Genomic DNA, 22,231 nt, shown 5'->3' on the forward strand with positions numbered 1-22,231 from the left:
GAGTTAGATAGACTTAAGACGCGACATACTAATCTATTGTCATTTTTGACGCACACTTTGCGTAATATAACCTAACTATGCTTAAGTAATTGGAACGACTCGTTAAATGGACTTGAGTCGCGACATACAATCTATTGTCATTTTTTACGCACACTTTGCGTAATATAACCTAACCATGCATAGGTAATCCGAACGACGCGTTAGAGGGACTTCTGACGTGACATAAGCATGGTAATCGAAACGACGCGTTAAAAAGACTTGAGACCCGCCATATTAATCTAGTGTCACTTTTCACGCACACTTTGCGTAATATAACCTAACCATGCTAAGGAAATTGAAACGACGCGTTAGAGTGACTTGAGACGCGATATACTGATCTAATGTCACTTTTCACGCAAACTTTGTGTAATATAACCTACCCATGCATAGGTAATCGGAACAACGCGTTTAAGAGAATTGTGACCCGAGATAAGAATGGTAATCGAAACGACGCTTTAAAGAGACTTGAGACGTATCATACTAATCTAGCGTCACTTTTCACGCACACTTTGCGTAATATCACCTAACCCTATACATAGGTAATCGGAACGACGCGTTAGAGAGACGTGTGACGTGACCTAAGCATGGTAATCGAAACGATGCGTAAAAGAGAATTGAGACACGATATACTAATCTAGCGTCACTTTTTACGGAAACTTTGCATAATATAACCTAACCATGCTTAGGTAATCGGAACGACGCATTAAAGAGCTGTGAGACGTGACATAATAATCTTGCGTCACTTTTGATGCACACCTTGCGTAAAATAACCTAACCATGCTTAGGTAATCAGAACGACGCGTTAGATAGACTTAAGACGCGACATACTAATTAATTGTCATTTTTCACGCACACTTTGCGTAATACCTAACCATGCTTAAGTAATCGGAACTACGCGTAAATAGACTTGAGACGCGACATACTAATCAGTTGTTATTTTTAACGCACACTTTGCGTAATATAACCTAACCATGCTTTGGTAATCGGAACAACGCGTTAAAGAGATTTGTGACGCAACATAAGCATGGTAATTGAAACGACGCGTTAAAGAAACTTGAGACACGCCATACTAATCTAGCGTCACTTTTCACGCACATCTTGTATAATATAACCTAACCATGCTTAGAAACGATGCGTTAAAGAGACTTTAGACGCGACATACTAATCTAGCGTCACTTTTCACGCACATTTTGCGTAATATAACCTAACCATGCTTAGGAAATTGAAACGACGTGTTAGAAAGACTTGAGACGCGACATACTCATCTAACGTCACTTTTCAGCACTTTGCGTAATATAAGCTAACCATGATTATGTAATCGGAACAACGCGTTAAAGAGACTTGTGACGCGAGATAAGCATGGTGATCGAAACGACACTTTAAAGAGACTTGAGACGAATCATACTAATCTAGCGTCACTTTTGCACACTTTGCGTATAACACAACCTAACCATGCTTAGATAATCGAAACGACGCGTTAAAGAGAATTGAGACTGGACATACTAATATAGCGTCACTTTTCACGCACACTTTGGGTAATTTAACCGAACCATGCATATGTAATCGGAACGACGCCTTAGAGAGACGTGTGACGCGACATAAGCATGGTAATCGAAACAATGCGTTTAAGAGACTTGTGACACGACATACTAATCTAAGGTCACTTTTTACGCAAAACTTAACCATGCTTAGGTAATCGGAACGATGCATTAAAGAGCCTTGAGACGTGACATATTAATTTAGCGTCTCTTTTCACGCACACCTGGCGTGATATAACCTAACCATGCACAGTTAATAGGAACAACGCGTTAGATAGACTTAAGACACGACATACTAATCTATTGTCATTTATCAGGCACACTTTGCGTAATATAACCTAACAATGCTTAGGTAATCGGAACGACGCGTTAGATAGACTTGAGACACGACATACTAATCTATTGTCATTTTTTACGCACACTTTGCGTAATATAACCTAAGCATGCTTAGGAAATCGGAACAACGCAATAGAGTGACTTGTGACGCGACATAATCATGGTAATCGAAACAAAGCGTTAAAGAGACTTGAGACGCGCCATACCAATCTAGCATCACTGTTTACGCACACTTTGCGTAATTTAACCTACCATGCTTAGGTAATCGGAATGACGCGTTAAAGTTACTTGAGACGCGACATACTAATCTAGTGTCCCCTTTTCACGCACACTTTGCTTAATCAAACCTAACCCTGCTTAGGTAATTGGAAGGACGCGTTAAACAGACTTGAGACGCGACATACTAATCTAGCGTCACTTTTCACGCACGTTTAGTGTAAATAACCTAACCATGCTTAGGTAATCGGAACGACGCATTAAACAGACTTGGGACACGACATACTACTCTAGCGTCACTTTTCACGCACCCTTTGAGTAATATAACCTAAACATGCTTAGGTAATAGACTTGAGATGCGACATACTAATCTAGTCACTTTTCAGGCACTCTTTACCTAATATAACCTAGCCATGCTTAGGTAATCGTAACGACGCGTTAAAAAGACTTGAGACATGAAATACTAATCTATTGTTACTTTTCACGCACACTTTACGTACTATAACCTAACCATGCTTAAGTTAATCGAAACGACGCGTTAGAGACACTTGTGACGCGACATAAGCATGGTAATCAAAACGACGCATTAAAGACAGTTGAGACGCGACATACTAATCTAGCATCACTTTTCACGTTAACTTTGCATAATATAACAACCATACTTAGGTAATCGGAACGACGCATTAAAGAGCTTTGAGACGGGACATTCTAATCTAGCGTCACCTTTCACGCACACCTTGCGTAATATAACCTAACCATGCTTAGGTAATCGGAACGACGCGTTAAAGAGACTTGAGACACGACATACTAATCTAGCATTACTTCTCTCGCACACTTTGCGTAATATAACCTAACCATTCTTGGATAATCAGAACGATGCGTTAAAGAGACTTGAGACGCGACATACTAATCAATTGTTAATTTTCACGCACACTCTGCGTAATATAACCTAACCATTCTTTGGTAATCGGAACGGCCCATTAGAGAGACTTGTGACATGACATAAGCATTAAAACAACGCGTTAAAGAGACTTGAGACGCGACATACTAATCTAACATCACTTTTCACGTACACATTGCATAATATAACCTAACCATGCTACGGTAATCGGAACGACGAGTTAGATAGACTTAGGTCGCGACATACTAATTTATTGTCATTTTTCACGCACGCTTTGCGTAATATAACCTAGCCATGCTTAAGTAATTGGAATGACTCGTTAATTGGACTTGACTCGTGACATACTAATTAATCTATTGTCATTTTTCACGCACACTTTGGTAATTGGAACGACGCGTTAGAGAGACTTGTGATGCGACATAAGCATTGTAATCGAAACGACGCATTAAAAGACTTGAGACGCGCCATATTAATCTAGCGTCACTTTTTACGCAAACGTTGCCTAATATACCCTTACCATGCTTAGGAAATCGGAACAACGCGTTAGAGAGACTTGAGACGCGACATACTACTCCAGTGTCACTTTTCACGCACACTTTACGTAATATAACCAAACCATGCTTAGGAAATTGAAACGACGCGTTAGAGAGACATTAGACGCGACATACTGATTTAATGTCACTTTTCACACAAACTTAGCGTAATATAACCTAACCATAATCGAAACAACGCGTTAAAGAGAATTATGACCCGAGAAAAGAATGGTAATTGAAACGACGCTTTAAAGAGACTTGAGACGAATTATACTAATCTAGCGTCACTTTTTACGCACATTTTGCGTAATATAACCAAACCATGCTTAGATAATCGAAACGACGCGTTAAAGAAACTTGACACTAGACATAGTCTAACGTTACTTTCCACGCACACGTTGCGTAATATAACCTAACCCTACATAGGTAATCGGAACGACGCCTTAGAGAGACGTGTGACGTGACCTAAGCATGGTAATCGAAATGATGCGTTAAAGAGACTTGAGATACGACATACTAATCTAGCGTCACTTTTTACGCAAACTTTGCATAATATAACCTAACCATGGTAATCGGAACGACAAATTAAAGAGCTGTGAGACGTGACATAATTAATCTAGCATCACTTTTGACGTACACCTTGCGTAAAATAACCTAACCATGCTTAGGTAATCAGAACGACGCGTTAGATAGACTTAAGACGCGACATACTAATTTATTGTCATTTTTCACACACACTTTGCGTAATACCTAACCATGCTTAAGTAATCAGAACAGCGCGTAAATAGACTTGAGACGCGACATACTAATCAATTGTTATTTTTTACGCACACTTTGTGTAATATAACCTAACCATGCTTTGATAATCGGAACAACGCGTTAAAGAGACTTATGACGCGACATAAGCATTGTAATCGAAACGACGCGTTAAAGAAACTTAAGACGCGCCATACTAATCTAGCGTCACTTTTTACGCACATTTTGTGTAATATAACCTAACCATGCTTAGGAAATCGAACGACGCGTTAAAGAGACTTGAGACGCGACATACTAATCTAGCGTCACTTTCACGCACATTTTGCGTAATATAACCTAACCATGCTTAGGAAATCGAAACGACGTGTTAGAAAGACTTGAGACGCGACATACTAATCTAGCGTCACTTTTCACGCACACTTTGCGTAATATAACCTAACCATGATAATGTAATTGGAATAACGCGTTAAAGAGACTTGTGACGCGAGATAAGCATGGTAATCGAAACGACACATTAAAGAGACTTGAGACGAATCATACTAATCTAGCGTCACTTTTCACGCACACTTTGCGTATTACAACCTAACCACAATTAGATAATCGAAACGACGCGTTAATGAGAATTGAGACTGGACATAGTAATCTAGCGTCACTTTTCACGCACACTTTGGGTAATTTAAACTAACCATGCTTAGGTAATCGGAACGACGCCTTAGAGAGACGTGTGACGCGAGCTAAGCATGGTAATCGAAATGATGCGTTTAAGAGACTTGTGACGCGACATACTAATCTAGCGTCACTTGTTACGGAAACTTTGCATAATATAACCGAACCATGCTTAGATAATCGGAACGACGCATTAAAGAGCCTTGAGACGAGACATATTAATCTAGCGTCTCTTTTCACGCACACCTTGCGTAATATAACCTAACCATGCATAGGTAATCGGGACAACGCGTTAGATAGACTTAAGACACGACATACTAATCTATTGTCATTTATCACGCACACTTTGCGTAATATAACCTAACCATGCTTAGGTAATCGGAATGACACGTTAAATAGACTTGAGACACGACATACTAATCTATTGTCATTTTTTACGCACACTTTGCGTAATATAACCGAAGCATGCTTAGGTAATCGGAACAACGCGTTAGAGAGACTTGTGACGCGACATAAGCATGGTAATCGAAACAAAGCGTTAAAGAGACTAAAGACGTGCCATACTAATCTAGCATCACTTTTTACGCATGCTTAGGTAATCAGAACAACGCGTTAAAGAGACTTGAGACGCAACATACTAATCTAGCGTCACTTTTCACGCACACTTTGTGTAATATAACCTAGCCATGCTTAGGTAATCCGATCGATACGTTAAACAGACTTAGACACAGCATAATAATCTAGCGTCACTTTTGACACACGCTTTGCGTAAATAACCTAACCATGCTTAGGTAATCGGAACAACGCGTTACAGAGATTTAAGACGCGACATACTAATCTAGCATCACTTTTCACGGACCCTTTGCGTAATATAACCTAACCGTGCTTAGGTAATCGGAACGACGCGTTAAATTGACTTGAGATGCGACATACTAATCTAGTCACTGTTAACGCACATTTTGCGTAATATAACCTAAACATGCTTAGGTAATCGTAACGACGCGTTAAAGAGACTTGAGACGTGACATACTAATCTATTGTTACTTTTCACGCACACTTTGCGTACTAAACGACGCGTTAGAGAAACTTGTGACGCGACATAAGCATGGTAATCGAAACGACGTGTTAAAGACAGTTCAGACGCGACATACTAATCTAGAGTCACTTTTCACGTAAACTTTACATAATATAACAACCATACTTAGGTAATCGGAACGACGCATTAAAGAGCCTTGAGACGGGATATTCTAATCTAGCGTCAACTTTCACGCACACCTTGCGTAATATAACCTAACCATGCTTAGGTAATCTGAATGACGCGTTAAATAGACTTGAGACGCGACGTACTGATCTAGCATTACTTCTGTCGCACACTTTGCGTAATATAACCAAACCATTCTTGGATAATCGGAACGATGCGTAAAAGAGACTTGAGACCTAACATACTAATAATCAATTGCTAAATTACACGCACACTCTGCGTAATATAACCTAACTATTATTAGGTAATCGGAACGACCCATTACAGAGACTTGTGACACGACATAAGCATGGTAATCAAAACAACGCGTTAAAGAGACTTGAGACGCGACATACTAATCTAGCATCACTTTTCACGTACACATTGCATAATATAACCTAACCATGCTAAGGTAATCGGAACGACGAGTTAGATAGACTTAAGTCGCGACATACTAATCTATTGTCATTCACGCACATTTTGCGTAATATAACCTAACCATGCTTAAGTAATTGGAATGACTCGTTAAATGGACTTGAGTCGCGACATACTAATCTATTGTCATTTTTCACGCACACTTTGGTAATTGGAACGACGCGTTAGAGAGACTTGTGATGCGACATAAGCATGGTAATCGAAACGACGCGTTAAAGAGACTCGAGAGGCGCCATACTAATATAGCGTCACTTTTTACGCACACTTTGCGTAATATAAATTAACCATGCTTAGGTAATCGGAACGACGCGTTAAAGAGACTTGAGACGCGACATATTAATCTAGCGTCACTTTTCACGCACACTTTGCGTAATATAACCTAGCCATGCTTAGGTAATCTGATCGACGCGTTAAACAGACTTGAGACGCGGCATAATAATCTAGCGTCACTTTTGACACACGCTTTGCGTAAATAACCTATAACCATGCTTAGGTAATCGGAACGACGCGTTAAAGAAATTTGAGACACGAAATACTAATCTACCGTCACTTTTCACGCACCCTTTGCGTAATATAACCTAACCATGCTTAGGTAATCGGAACGACGCGTTAAATAGACTTGAGATGTGACACATTAATCTAGTCGCTTTTCACGCATACTTTGCGTAATATAACCTAACCTGGCTTAGGTAATCGTAACGACGCGTTAAAGAGACTTGAGATGTGACATACTAATCTATTGTTACTTTTGACGCACACTTTGCGCACTATAACCTAAACATGATTAAGGTAATCGGAACACGACATACTAATCTAGCATCACTTTTCACGTAAACTTTGCATAATATAACAACCATACTTATCTTCTTAAAAAAAAACAACAACCATACTTAGGTAATCGGAACGACGCATTAAAGAGCCTTGAGACGGGACATTCTAATCTAGCGTCATCTTTCACGCACACCTTGCGTAACATAACCTAACCATGCTTAGGTAATCGGAACGATGTGTTAAAGAGACTTGAGACGCGACATACTAATCAATTGTTAATTTTCACGCACACTCTGCGTAATATAACCTAACCATTTTTAGGTAATCGGAACGACCCATTAGAGAGACTTGTGACACGACATAAGCATGGTAATCAAAACAACGCGTTAAAGACAATTGAGACGCGATATTCTAATCTAGCATCACTTTTCACGTACACATTGCATAATATAACCTAATCATGCTTAGGTAATCGGAATGATTCGTTAAAGAGACTTGAGACAAGACATACTAATCTAGCATCACTTTTCACGCAAACTTTGCATAATATAACAACTGTGATTAGGTATCGAAACGACGCATTAAATAGCCTTGAGACGCGATATACTAATCTAGCGTCACCTTTCATGCACACCTTGCGTAATATAACGTAACCATGCTTAGGTAATCGGAACGACGCGTAAAAGAGACTGGAGACGCGACATACTAATGACGCGTTAAAGAGACTTGATACGCGACATACTAATCTACTGTTACTTTTCACGCACGCTTTGCGTAATATAACCTAACCATTCTTAGGTTATCGCAACGACCCGTTAGAGAGACTTGTGACGCGACGTAAGCATGGTAATCAAAACGACGCGTTAAAGAGACTTGAGACGCGATATACTAATCTAGTGTCAATTTTCACGTACACATTGCATAATATAACCTAACCATGCTTAGGTAATTGGAACGACGAGTTAGATTGACCTAAGACGCGACATACTAATCTATTGTCATTTTTCACGCATACATTGCGTAATATTACCTAACCATGCTTAAGTAATTGGAACGACGCGTTAAATGGACTTGAGACGCGACATACTAATCTATTGTCATTTTTCACGCACACTTTCGGTAATATAACCTAACCATGATTAGGTAATCGGAACGATGCGTTAGAGAGACTTCTGACGCGACATAAGCATGGTTAGCCTTTAGACGCGCCATATTAATCTAACGTCACTTTGTACGCATACTTTGAGTAATATATCGTAACCATGCTTAGGAAATCGGAATGACGCGTTAGAGAGACTTGAGACGCCCATACTAATCTAGTTTCACTTTTCACTCAAACTTTGCATAATATAACCTGACCATGCTTAGGAAATCGGAACGACGCATAAAAGAGCCTTGAGACGAGACATTCTAATCTAGCGTCACCTTTCACGCACACCTTGCGTAATATAACCTAACCATGCTTAGGTAATAGGAACGACACGTTAAAGAGACTTGAGAGGCGACATTCTAATCTAGCATTACTTTTCTCGCAAACTTTGCGTAATATGACCTAATCATTCTTGGGTAATTGGAACGACGCGTTAAAGAGACTTGAGATGCGACATACTAATCTATTGTTACTTTTCATGCATATTGTGCGTAATATAACCTAACCATTCTTAGTTAATCGGAATGACCCGATAGAGAGACTTGTGACGCGACATAAGCATGGTAATAAAAACGACGCGTTAAAAGACACTTGAGACGTGATATACTAATCTAGCGTCACTTTTCACGTACATATTGCATAATATAGCCTAACAATGCTTAGGTAATCGGAACGATGAGTTAGATTGACCTATGATGCGACATACTAATCTATTGTCATTTTTCACGCACACTTTGCGTAATATTACCTAACCATGCTTAAGTAATTGGAACGACGCGTTAAATGCACTTAAGACGCGACATACTAATCTATTGTCATTTTTCACGCACACTTTGCGTAATATAACCTAATCATGCTTAGGTAATCGGAACGATGCGTTAAAAAGACATTAGACGCGCCATATTAATCTAGCGTCACTTTGTCTGCAAACTTTCCGTAATATAACCTAACCATGCTGAGGAAATCGGAACGACGCGTTAGAGAGACTTGAGACGCCCATACTAATCTAGTTTCACTTTTCACGCACATTTTGCGTAATATAACCTGACCATGCTTAGGAAATCGGAACGACGCGTTAGAGAGACTTGAGACGCGACATACTGATCTAAAGTCACTTTTCAAGGACACTGTGCGTAGTATAACCATGCTTAGAGGTAATCGGAACGACGCGTTAAAGAGACTTGTGACGCGAGATAATCATGGTAATCGGAACGACGCTTTAATAAGACTTGTGATGCAATATACTTATATAGCGTCCCTATTCACGCACACTTTGCATAACATAACCTAACTAGGCATAAGTAATCAGAACGACGCGTTAAAGAGACTTGTGACGCGACATACTAATCTAGTGTCACTTTTAACGCAGACTTTGCGTAGTATAACCTAACCATGCTTAGGTAATCGGAACGACGCGTTACAGAGACTTGTGATGCGACATACTTAAATTGCATCACTTTTCAAGCACACCTCACGTAATATAACCTAACCATGCTTAGGTAATTGGAACGACGCGTTAAAGAAAATTGATACGCGACATATATAGCGTCACTATTAATGCACACTTTGCGTAATATAACCTAACTATGCATAGGTAATTGGAACAATGCGTTAAAGAGACTTGGGACATGACATAACTATATAGCGTCCCTTTTCACGCACACTTTGCATAATATAACCTAACCATTCATAGTAATCGTAACGACGCGTTAAAGAATCTTGTGACGCGACATACTAATCTAGCCTCACTTTTAACGCACACTTTGCGTAATATAATCTAGCCATGCTTAGGTAATCAGAACGACGCGTTAAAGAGTCTTGTGACACGACATACTTATATAGCGTCACTTTTCACGCACACTTCGCGTAATATAACCTAGCCATGCTTAGGTAATCGGAACGATGCGTTAAAGAGATTTGAGATGCTACATACTATTCTATTGATCCTTTCACGCACACTTTGCGTACTATAACCTAACCATGCTTAGGTAACCGGAACGACAGGTTAGAGTGACTTGTGATGCGACATAAGCATGGTAATCGAAACGACGCGTTAAAGTGAGTTGAGACGCAACATACTAATCTAGTGTCACTTTAACGCGCACTGTGCGTAATATAACCTAACCATGCTAGGGTAATCGGAACGACGCGTTAAAGAGACTTGTGACATGACTTACTTATATAGCGTCACTTTTCACGCACACTTTTCGTAATATAACATAACCATTGTTAGGTAATCAGAACGACGCGTTAAAGAGACTTGTGACACAACATACTAATCTAGTGTCACTCTATAACGCACACTTTGCGTAATATAACCTAACCATGCTTAGGTAATCGGAACGACGTGTTAAAGAGACTTGAGAAGCGACATACTAATCTAGCATCACTTTTCACGCACACTATGCGTAATATAACCTAACCATGCTTAGGTAATCAAAACTACGCGTTAAAGAGACTTGTGACGTGACATACTACTAATTTAGCGTCACTTTTAACGCACACTTTGCGTTATATAATCTAACCATGCATAGGTAATCAGAACGACGCATTAAAGAGACTTGTGAAACGACATAATAATCTAGCGTCACTTTTAGCGCACACTTAGCGTAATATAACCTAACCATGGTTAGGTAATCAGAACAACCCGTTAAAGAGACTTGAGACGCGACATACTAATCTAGTATCACTTTTAACGCACACTTTGCATAATATAACCGAACCATGCTTAGGTAATCGAAACGACGCGTTAAAGAGACTTAAGACGCGACATACTTACATACTGTCACTTTTAACGCACACTTTGCGTAATATAACCTAACAATGCATAGGTAATTGGAACGACGCCTTAAAGAGACTTGTGACGCGACATACTTATATAGCGTCCCTTTTCACGCTCACTTTGCATAATATAACCTAACCATACATAGGTAATCGGCCAAGGAGTTAATGAGACTTGTGAGGCGACATACTAATCTAGCCTCACTTTTAACGCACACTTTACGTAATATAACCTAACCATGCTTTGGTAATCGGAACGACGCGTTATAGAGACTTGTGTCGTGACATACTTATATAGCGTCACTTTTCACGCACACTTTGCGTAATATAACCTAACCATGCTTAGGTAATCGGAACAACGCGATAAAGAGACTTGTGACGTGACACTATATAGCGTCACTTTTCACGCAAACTTAGCGTAATATAACCAAACCATAGGTAATCAGAACAACTCGTTAAAGAGACTTGAGACACGACATACAAATCTAGCATAACTTTTAACGCACACTTTGCGTAATATAACCGAACCATGCTTATGTAATAGAAACGACGTGTTAAAGAGACTTAAGACGCGACATACTTATATAGCGTCACTTTTAACGCACACTTTGCGTAATATAACCAAAAAATGCATAGGTAATTGGAATGACGCCTTAAAGAGACTTGTGAGGCGACGTACTTATATAGCGTCCCTTTTCATGCTCACTTTGCATAATATAACCTAACCATGCATAGGTAATCAGCCGACGCGTTAATGAGACTTGTGACGCGACATTCTAATCTAGCTTCAGTTTTAACTCACACTTTGCATAATATAACCAAACCATGCTTTGGTAATCGGAACGACGCGTTAAAGAGACTTATGTCACGACATACTTATATAGCGTCACACCAAACCATGCTTAGGTAATCGGAACAACAAGTTAAAGAGACTTGTGACGCGACATACTTATATAGCGTCCCTTTTCACGCAAACTTTGCGTAATATAACCAAACCATTGTTAGTTAATCAGAACGACGCGTTAAAGAGACTTGTATCGCGACATATTAACGCACACTTAGCGCAATACAACCTAACCATGCTTAGATAATCGAAACAAAGCGTTAAAGAGACTTGTGATGCGACATACTTATATAGCGTCACTTTTCACGCACACTTTACGTAAAATTACCCAACCACTAAAAGGTAATCAGAACGACGAGTTAAAAAGACTTGTGACCCGATATACTAATCTAGTGTCACTTTTAACGCACCCTTCGCGTAAAATAACCTAACCATGCTTAGGTAATCGGAATGATGCAACAAAGAGACTTGAGACGCGACATACTAATCTAGTGACACTTTTAAAACACACTTTGCGTTATATAACCTAACCATGCTTAGGTAATCGGAACGACGCGTTAAAGAGACTTGAGGCGCGACATACTAATCTAAAGTCACTTATAATGCATACTTTGTGTAATATAACCTATCCATGCTTAGGTAATCGGAACGACGTGTTAAAAAGACTTGTGATGTGACATACTTAGGTCAGAACGATGCGTTAAAAAGACTTGTGACCGACATACTAATCTAGTGTCACTTTTAATTTACACTTTGCATCATATAACATAACCACGCTTAGGTAATCTGAACGACGCGTTAAAGAGACTTGAGACGCGACATACTACTAATCTAGTATCACTTTTCACCCACACTTTGCGTAATATAACCTAACCACGTTAAGGTAATCAGAATGACAGGTTAAAGAGATTTCATACGCGACATACTACTAAACTAGCATCACTTTTAATGCGCACATTGTGTTATATAACCTAACCATGCCTAGGTAATCGGAACAACTCGTTGAATAGACTTGTGATGGGACATAGTAATATAGAGTCACTTTTCACGCACACCTTGCGTAATATAACCTAACCATGCATAGCAAATTGGAACTGCGTGTTAAAGAGACTTGTGATGCGACTGAAAAATCGAGCGTCACTTTTCACGCACACTTTGCGTAATATAGCCAAACCATGCTTTGGTATTCTGACGCGTTAAATGGACTTGTGCGCGACATACTTATCTAGCATCACTTTTCACGCACACTTTGCGTAATATAACCTAACCATACTTAGGTAATCGGGACGACGCGTTAAAGAGACTTGTATCTAGCGTCACATTTAACGCACACTTAGCGTAATATAACTTAACAATGCTTAGGTAATCGGAACGACGCGTTAAAGAGACTTGAGACGCGACATACTAATCTAGCGTCACTTTTAACGCACACTTTGCGTAATATAACCGAAATATACTTAGGTAACCGCAATGATGCGTTAAAGAGACTTAAGACGCAACATGCTTATATAGCGTCACTTTTAACGCACACTTTGTGTAATATAACCAAACCATGCATAGGTAATTGGAACGAAGCGTTAAAGAGCCTTGTCACGCGATATACTTTTATTGCGTCACTTTTCATGCACCCTTCGTGTAATATAACCTAGCCAGGTAATCGGAACGATGCGACAAAGAGACTTGAGACGCGACATACTAATCTAGCGACACTTTTAAAACACAAGCTTAGGCAATCGGAACGACGCGTTAAAGAGACTTGAGACGCGACATACTAATATGTCGTCACTTATAACGCACACTTTGCGTAATATAACCTAACCATGCTTAGGTAATCAGAACGACGTGTTAAAAAGACTTGTGATGCGACATACTTATATAGCGTCACTTTTCACACACAATTTACGTACTATAACCTAACCATTGTTAGGTCGGAACGACGCGTTAAAAAGACTTGTGACGCGACATACTAATCTAGCGTCACTTTAAACGCACACTTTGGGTCATATGACCTAACCACGCTTAGGTAATCGGAACGACGCGTTAAAGAGACTTGAGACGCGACATACTACTAATCTAGCATTACTTTTCACGCACACATGTGATATAACCTAATCTCGTTTAGGAAATCGGAATGACACGTTAAAGAGATTTGAGACGAGACATACTACTAATCTACCGTCACTTTTAACTCACACTTTGCGTTATATAACCTAACCATGTCTAGGTAATCGGAACGACTCGTTGAATAGACTTGTGACGGGACATAGTAATCTAAATTCACTTTTCACGCACACTTTGCGTAATATAACCTAGCCATGCATAAGTAATCGGAACGGGGCGTTAAAGAGACTTTTGACGCGACATAATAATCTAGCGTCACTTTTAACGCCCACTTTGCGTAATATAGCCTAACCATGCTTATAGCTAATCGGAACGTCGCGTTAAAGAGACTTGTGACGCGACATACTTATCTACCGCACACTTTGCGAACTATAACCTAACCATGCTTAGGTAATCAGAACGACGCGTTAAAGAGACTTGTATCTAGCATCACATTTAATGCACACTTAGCGTAATATAACCTAGCCATGCTTAGGTAATCGGAACGACGTGTTAAAGAGACTTTACACGCGACATACTAATCTAGCGTCACTTTTAACGCACACTTTGCGTAACATAAGCGAACCATGCTTCGGTAATCGGAACGACGCGTTAACTTAAGACGCAACATACTTATATAGCGTTACTTTTAACGCACACTTGCGTAATATAAACTAACCATGCATAGGTAATTGGAACGACGCGTTGAAGAGATTTCTGAAGCGACATAATTATATAGCGTCCCTTTTCACGCACACTTTGCATATAATATAACCTAACCATGCATAAGTAATCGGCAAACGCGTTAAAGACACTTGTGATGTGATATACTAATCTAGCCTCACTTTTAACGCACACTTTGCGTAATGTAACCTAACCATGCTTAGGTAATCGGAACGACGCGTTAAAGAAAGTTGTTACGCGGCTTACTTATATAGCGTCACTTTTCACGCACACTTTTCTTAATATAACCTAAACATGCTTAGGTAATCTGAACGACGAGTTAAAGAGACTTGTGACGAGACATACTTATATAGCGTCACTTTTCACGCACACTGCGTAATATAACCAAACCATTGTTAGGTAATCAGAATGACGCGTTAAAGAGACTTGTAACGCGACATATTAATCTAGTCACTTTTAACACACACTTAGCGTAATATAACCTAACCGTGCTTAGATACTCGGAACGACGCGATAAAGAGACTTGTGATGCGACATACTTATATAGCGTCGCTTTTCACGCACACTTTACATGACATACTAATCTAGTGTCACTTTTAACGCACCCTTTGTGAAATATAACCTAACCATGCTTAGGTAATCGGAACGATGCGTCAAAGAGACTTGAGATGCGACATACTAAACTAGCAACACACTCTGCGTTATATAACCTAACCATGCTTAGCTAATCGGAACGACGCGTAAATAGACTTGAGACGCGACATACTAATCAGGCTTTGGTAATCGGAACAACGCGTTAAAGAGACTTGTGACGTGACATAAGCATTGTAATCGAAACGACGCGCTAACGAAACTTGAGACGTGCCATACTATTCTAGCATCACTTTTTACGCACATTTAGTGTAATATAACCTAACCATGCTTAGGTAATCGAAACGACACGTTAAAGATACTTGAGATGCGACATACTAATCTAGCGTCACTTTTCACACACATTTTGCGTAATATAACCTAACCATGCTTAGGAAATTGAAACGACGTTTTAGAAAGACTTGAGACGCGACATACTGATCTAACGTCACTTTTCACGCACATTTTGCGTAATATAACCTAGCCATGATTATGTAATCGGAACATCGCGTTCAAGAGACTTTTTGACGCGAGATAAGCATGGTAATCCAAACGACACTTTAAAGAGACTTGACACAAATCATACTAATCTAGCGTCACTTTTTACGCACACTTTGTGTATTACAACCTAACCATGCTTAGATAATCGAAACGACGCGTTAATGAGAATTGAGACTGGACATACTAATCTAGCATCACTTTTTCACGCAAACTTTGCGTAATATAACCTAGCCATGCATAGGTAATCGGAACAATGCGTTAAAGAGACTTGTGACGCGAGATAAGCATGGTAATCAAAACGACGCATCAAAGAGACTTGGGACGAATCATACTAACACACACTTTGCGTAATATAACCTAAACATGCTTAGATAATCGAAACGACGCGTTAAAGAGACTTGAGATTGGACATACTATTCTAGCGTCACTTTTCACGCACACTTTGCGTAATATAACCTAACCCTGCTTAGGTAAACGGAATGACGCGTTAGAGAATCGTGTGAAGCGACCTAAGCATGGTAATCGAAATGTTGTGTGAGACTTGAGACACGACATACTAATCTAGCGTCACTTTTCACGCACACCTTGCGTATAATAACCTAACAAGGCTTAAGTAATCAGAACGACGCGTTAGATAGACTTAAGACGCGACATACATATCAATTGTCTTTTTTCACGCACAACCTAACCATGCTTAAGTAATCTGAACGACGCGTAAATAGACTTAAGATGCGACATACTAATCTATTGTCATTTTTTATGCATACTTTGCGTAATATAGCCTAACCATGCTTAGGTAATCGGAACAACGCGTTAAAGAGACTTGTGACGCGACATAAGCATGGTAATCGAAACGACGCGTTAAAGAGACTTGAGACGCGCCATACTAATCTAGCGTCAATTTTTACGCACACTTTGCGTAATATAACCTAACCATGCTTAAGTAATCGGAACGACGCGTTAAAGAGAAGACGCGACATACTAATCTAGCGTCACTTTTCACGCACACTTTGTATAATATAACCTAGCCATGTTTAGGTAATCGGATCGACACGTTAAACAGACTTGAGACGCGACATAATAATCTAACGTCACTTTTGACACACGCTTTGCTTTGCGTAAATAACCTACCCATGCTTAGGTAATCGGAACAACGCAGATATGAGAAGCGACATACTAATCTAGCGTCACTTTTCATGCACCCTTTGCGTAATATAATCTAACCATGCTTGGGTAATCGTAACGACGCGTTAAAGAGACTTCAGACGCGACATACTAATCTATTGTTATTTTTCACGCACACTTTGCGTAATATAACCTAACCATGCTTAGGTAATCGGAACTACGCGTAAAAGAGACTTGTGACGCGACATAAGCATGGTAATCGAAACGACGCGTTAAAGAGACTTGAGACGCGCCATACTAATCTAGCGTCACTTTTTACGCACACTTTGCGTAATATAACCTAACATGCATAGGTAATCGGAACGTCGTGTTAAAGAGACTTAAGACGCGACATACTAATCTAGCGTCACTTTTCACGCACAATTTGCGTAACATAACCCAACCATGCTTAGGTAATCCGATCGACGCGTTAAACAGACTTGAGACACGGCATAATAATCTAGCGTCACTTTTGACACACGCTTTGTGTAAATAACCTAACCATGCTTATGTAATCGGAACGACACGTTTAAGAGATTTGAGACGGGACATACTAATCTAGCGTCTCTTTTCACGCACCCTTTGCGTAATATAATCTAACCATGCTTAGGTAATCAGAACGACTCGTTAAATAGACTTGAGATGCGACATGCTAGTCACTTTTCACGCACACTTTGCGTAATATAACCTAACCATGCTTAGGTAATCGTAACGATGCGCTAAAGAGACTTTAGACGTGACATACTAATCTATTGTTACTTGTCACGCACACTTTGCGTACTATAACCTAACCATGCTTAAGGTAATCGGAACGGCGCGTTAGAGAGACTTGTGACGCGACATAAGCATGGTAAAAGAAACGATGCATTAAAGTCAGTTGAGACGCGACATACTAATCTAGCGTCACTTTTCACGTAAACTTTGCATAATATAACAACCATACTTTAGTAATCGGAACAATGAATTAAAGAGCCTTAAGACGGGACATTCTAATCTAGCGTCACCTTTCACGCCCACCTTTTGTAATATAACCTAACCATGCTTAGGTAATCGGAACGACGCGTAAAATAGACTTGAGATGCAACATACTAATCTAGCATTACTTCTCTCGCACACTTTGCGTAATATAACCTAACCATTCTTTGATAATCGGAACGATGCGTTAAAGAGACTTGAGACGCGACATACTAATCTAGCGTCACTTTTCACGCACAATTTGCGTAATATAACCTAGCCATGCTTAGGTAATCCAATCGACGCGTTAAACAGACTTGAGACCTGGCATAATAATCTAGCGTCACTTTGGACACACGCTTTGTGTAAATAACCTAACCATGCTTAGGTAATCGGAACGACGCGTTAAAGAGATTTAAGATGCGACATACTAATCTAGCATCACTTTTCACGTACACATTGCATAATATATCCTAACCATGTTAAGGTAATCGGAACGACGAGTTAGATAGACTTAAGTCGCGACATACTAATCTATTGTCATTTTTCACGCAAACTTTGCGTAATATAACCTAACCATGCTTAAGTAATTGGAACGACTCTTTAAATGGACTTGAGTCGCAACATACTAATCTATTGTCATTTTTTACGCACACTTTGGTAATCGGAACGACGCGTTAGAGAGACTTGTGATGCAACATAAGCATGGTAATCGAATCGACGCGTTAAAAAGACTAGAGACGCGCCATATTAATCTAGCGTCACTTTTTACGCACACTTTGCGTAATATTACCTAACCATGCTTAGGAAGTCAGAACGACACGTTAGAGAGACTTGAGACGCGACATACTATACTCTAGTGTCACTTTTCACACACACTTTACGTAATATAACCTAACCATGCTTAGGAAATTGAAACAACGCGTTAGAGAGACAATAGACGCGACATGCTGATTTAGTGTCACTTTTCACGCAAACTTTGCGTAATATAACTAACCATGCATAGGTAATCGGAACAACGCGTTAAAGAGACTTGTGACGCGAGATAAGCATTGTAATCGAAACGACGCTTTAAAGAGACTTTAGACGAATCATGCTAACACACACTTTGCGTAATATAACCTAACCATGCTTAGATAATCGAAACGACGCGTTAAAGAGACTTGAGATTGGACATACTATTCTAGCGTCACTTTTCACGCACACTTTGCGTAATATAACCTAACCCTGTTTAGGTAAACGGAACGACGCGTTAGAGAGACGTGTGACGCGACCTAAGCATGGTAATCAAAATGATGCGTTAAAGAGACTTGAGGCACGACATACTAATCTAGCCTCACTTTTCACGCACACCTTGCGTAAAATAACCTAACAAGGCTTAGGTAATCAGAACGACGCGTTAGATAGACTTAAGACGCGACATACATATCAATTATCTTTTTTCACGCACAACCTAACCATGCTTAAGTAATCTGAACGACGCGTAAATAGACTTGAAATGCGCCATACTAATCTAGCGTAACTTTTTACGCACACTTTGCGTAATATAACCTAACCATGATTAGGTAATCGGAACAACGCGTTAAAGAGACTTGCGACGCGACATATTAATCTAGCGTCACTTTTCACGCACACTTTGTGTAATATAACCTAGCCATGCTTAGGTAATCCGATCGACACGTTAAACAGACTTGAGACGAGTCATAATAATCTAGCGTCACTTTTGACACACGCTTTGCATGAATAACCTAACCATGCTTAGATAATCGGAACAACGCGTTAAAGAGATTTGAGACGCGACATACTAATCTAGCGTCACTTTTCACGCACCCTTTGCGTAATATAACCTAACCATGCTTAGGTAATCGGAACGACGCGTTCAATAGACTTGAGATGCAACAAACTAATCTAGTCACTTTTTACGCACACTTTGCGTAATATAACCTAACCATGCTTGGGTAATCGTAACGACGCGTTAAAGAGACTTCAGACGCGACATACTAATCTATTGTTACTTTTCACGTACACTTTGCGTAATATAACCTAACCATGCTAAGGTAATCGGAACGACGAGTTAGATAGACTTAAGTCGCGACATACTAATCCATTGTCATTTTTCACGCAAACTTTGCGTAATATAACCTAACCATGCTTAAGTAATTGGAATGACTCTTTAAATGGACTTGAGTCGCAACATACTAATCTATTGTCATTTTTCACGCACACTTTGGTAATCGGAACGACGCGTTAGTGAGACTTGTGATGCGACATAAGCATGGTAATCGAAACGACGCGTTAAAAATACATGAGACGCGTCATATTAATCTAGCGTCACTTTTTACGCACACTTTGCATAATATAAGCTAACAATGCTTAGGAAATCGTAACGACGCGTTAGAGAGACTTGAGACGCGACATACTACTCTAGTGTTGCTTTTCACGCACACTTTACGTAATATATCCATTCTTAGAAAATTGAAACGACGCGTTAGAGAGACATTAGACACGACATACTGATTTAACGTCACTTTTCACGCAAACTTTGCGTAATATAACCTAACCAAGTATAGGTAATCAGAACAATGCATTAAAGAGACTTGTGACGTGAGATAAGCATGGTAATCGAAACGACGCTTTAAAGAGACTTGAGACGAATCAGACTAACACACACTTTGCATAATATAACCTAACCATGCTTAGACAATCGAAACGACGCGTTAAAAAGACTTGAGATTGGACATACTATTCTAGCGTCACTTTTCACGCACACTTTGCGTAATATAACCTAACCCTGCTTAGGTAAACGGGACGACGCAAATCGAAATGATGTGCTAAAGTGACTTGAGACACGACATACTAATCTAGCGTCACTTTTCACGCACACCTTGCGTAAAATAACCTAACAAGGCAACGACGCGTTAGATAGACTTAAGACGCGACATACATATCAATTGTCTTTTTTCACGCACAACCTAACCATGCTTAAGTAATCTGAACGACGCGTAAATAGACTTGAGATGCGCCATACTAATCTATTGTCATTTTTCACGCACACTTTGCGTAATATAACCTAGCCATGCTTAGGTAATCGGAACGACACGTTAAAGAGACTTGAGACGCGACATACTGATTTAACGTCACTTTTCACACAAACTTAGCGTAATATAACCTAACCATGCATAGGTAATCAGAACAACGCGTTAAAGAGAATTGTGACCCGAGAAAAGAATGGTAATCGAAACGACGCTTTAAAGAGACTTGAGACGAATTATACTAATCTAGCGTCACTTTTTACGCACATTTTGCGTAATATAACCAAACCATGCTTAGATAATCGAAACAACGCGTTAAAGAAACTTGACACTAGACATAGTCTAACGTTACTTTCCACGCACACGTTGCGTAATATAACCTAACCCTACATAGGTAATCGGAACGACGCCTTAGAGAGACGTGTGACGTGACCTAAGCATGGTAATCGAAATGATGCGTTAAAGAGACTTGAGATACGACATACTAATCTAGCGTCACTTTTTACGCAAACTTTGCATAATATAACCTAACCATGGTAATTGGAACGATAAATTAAAGAGCTGTGAGACGTGACATAATTAATCTAGCATCACTTTTGATGCACACCTTGCGTAAAATAACCTAACCATGCTTAGGTAATCAGAACGACGCGTTAGATAGACTTAAGACGCGACATACTAATTTATTGTCATTTTTCACACACACTTTGCGTAATACCTAACCATGCTTAAGTAATCAGAACAGCGCGTAAATAGACTTGAGATGCGACATACAAATCAATTGTTATTGTTTACGCACACTTTGCGTAATATAACCTAACCATGCTTTGATAATCGAAACAACGCGTTAAAGAGACTTATGACGCGACATAAGCATGGTAATCGAAACGACGCGTTAAAGAAACTTAAGACGCGCCATACTAATCTAGCGTCACTTTTTACGCACATTTTGTGTAATAT

Source organism: Mercurialis annua, linkage group LG7, assembly GCF_937616625.2.
Source record: "Mercurialis annua linkage group LG7, ddMerAnnu1.2, whole genome shotgun sequence".
Lineage (NCBI taxonomy): Eukaryota > Viridiplantae > Streptophyta > Magnoliopsida > Malpighiales > Euphorbiaceae > Mercurialis > Mercurialis annua.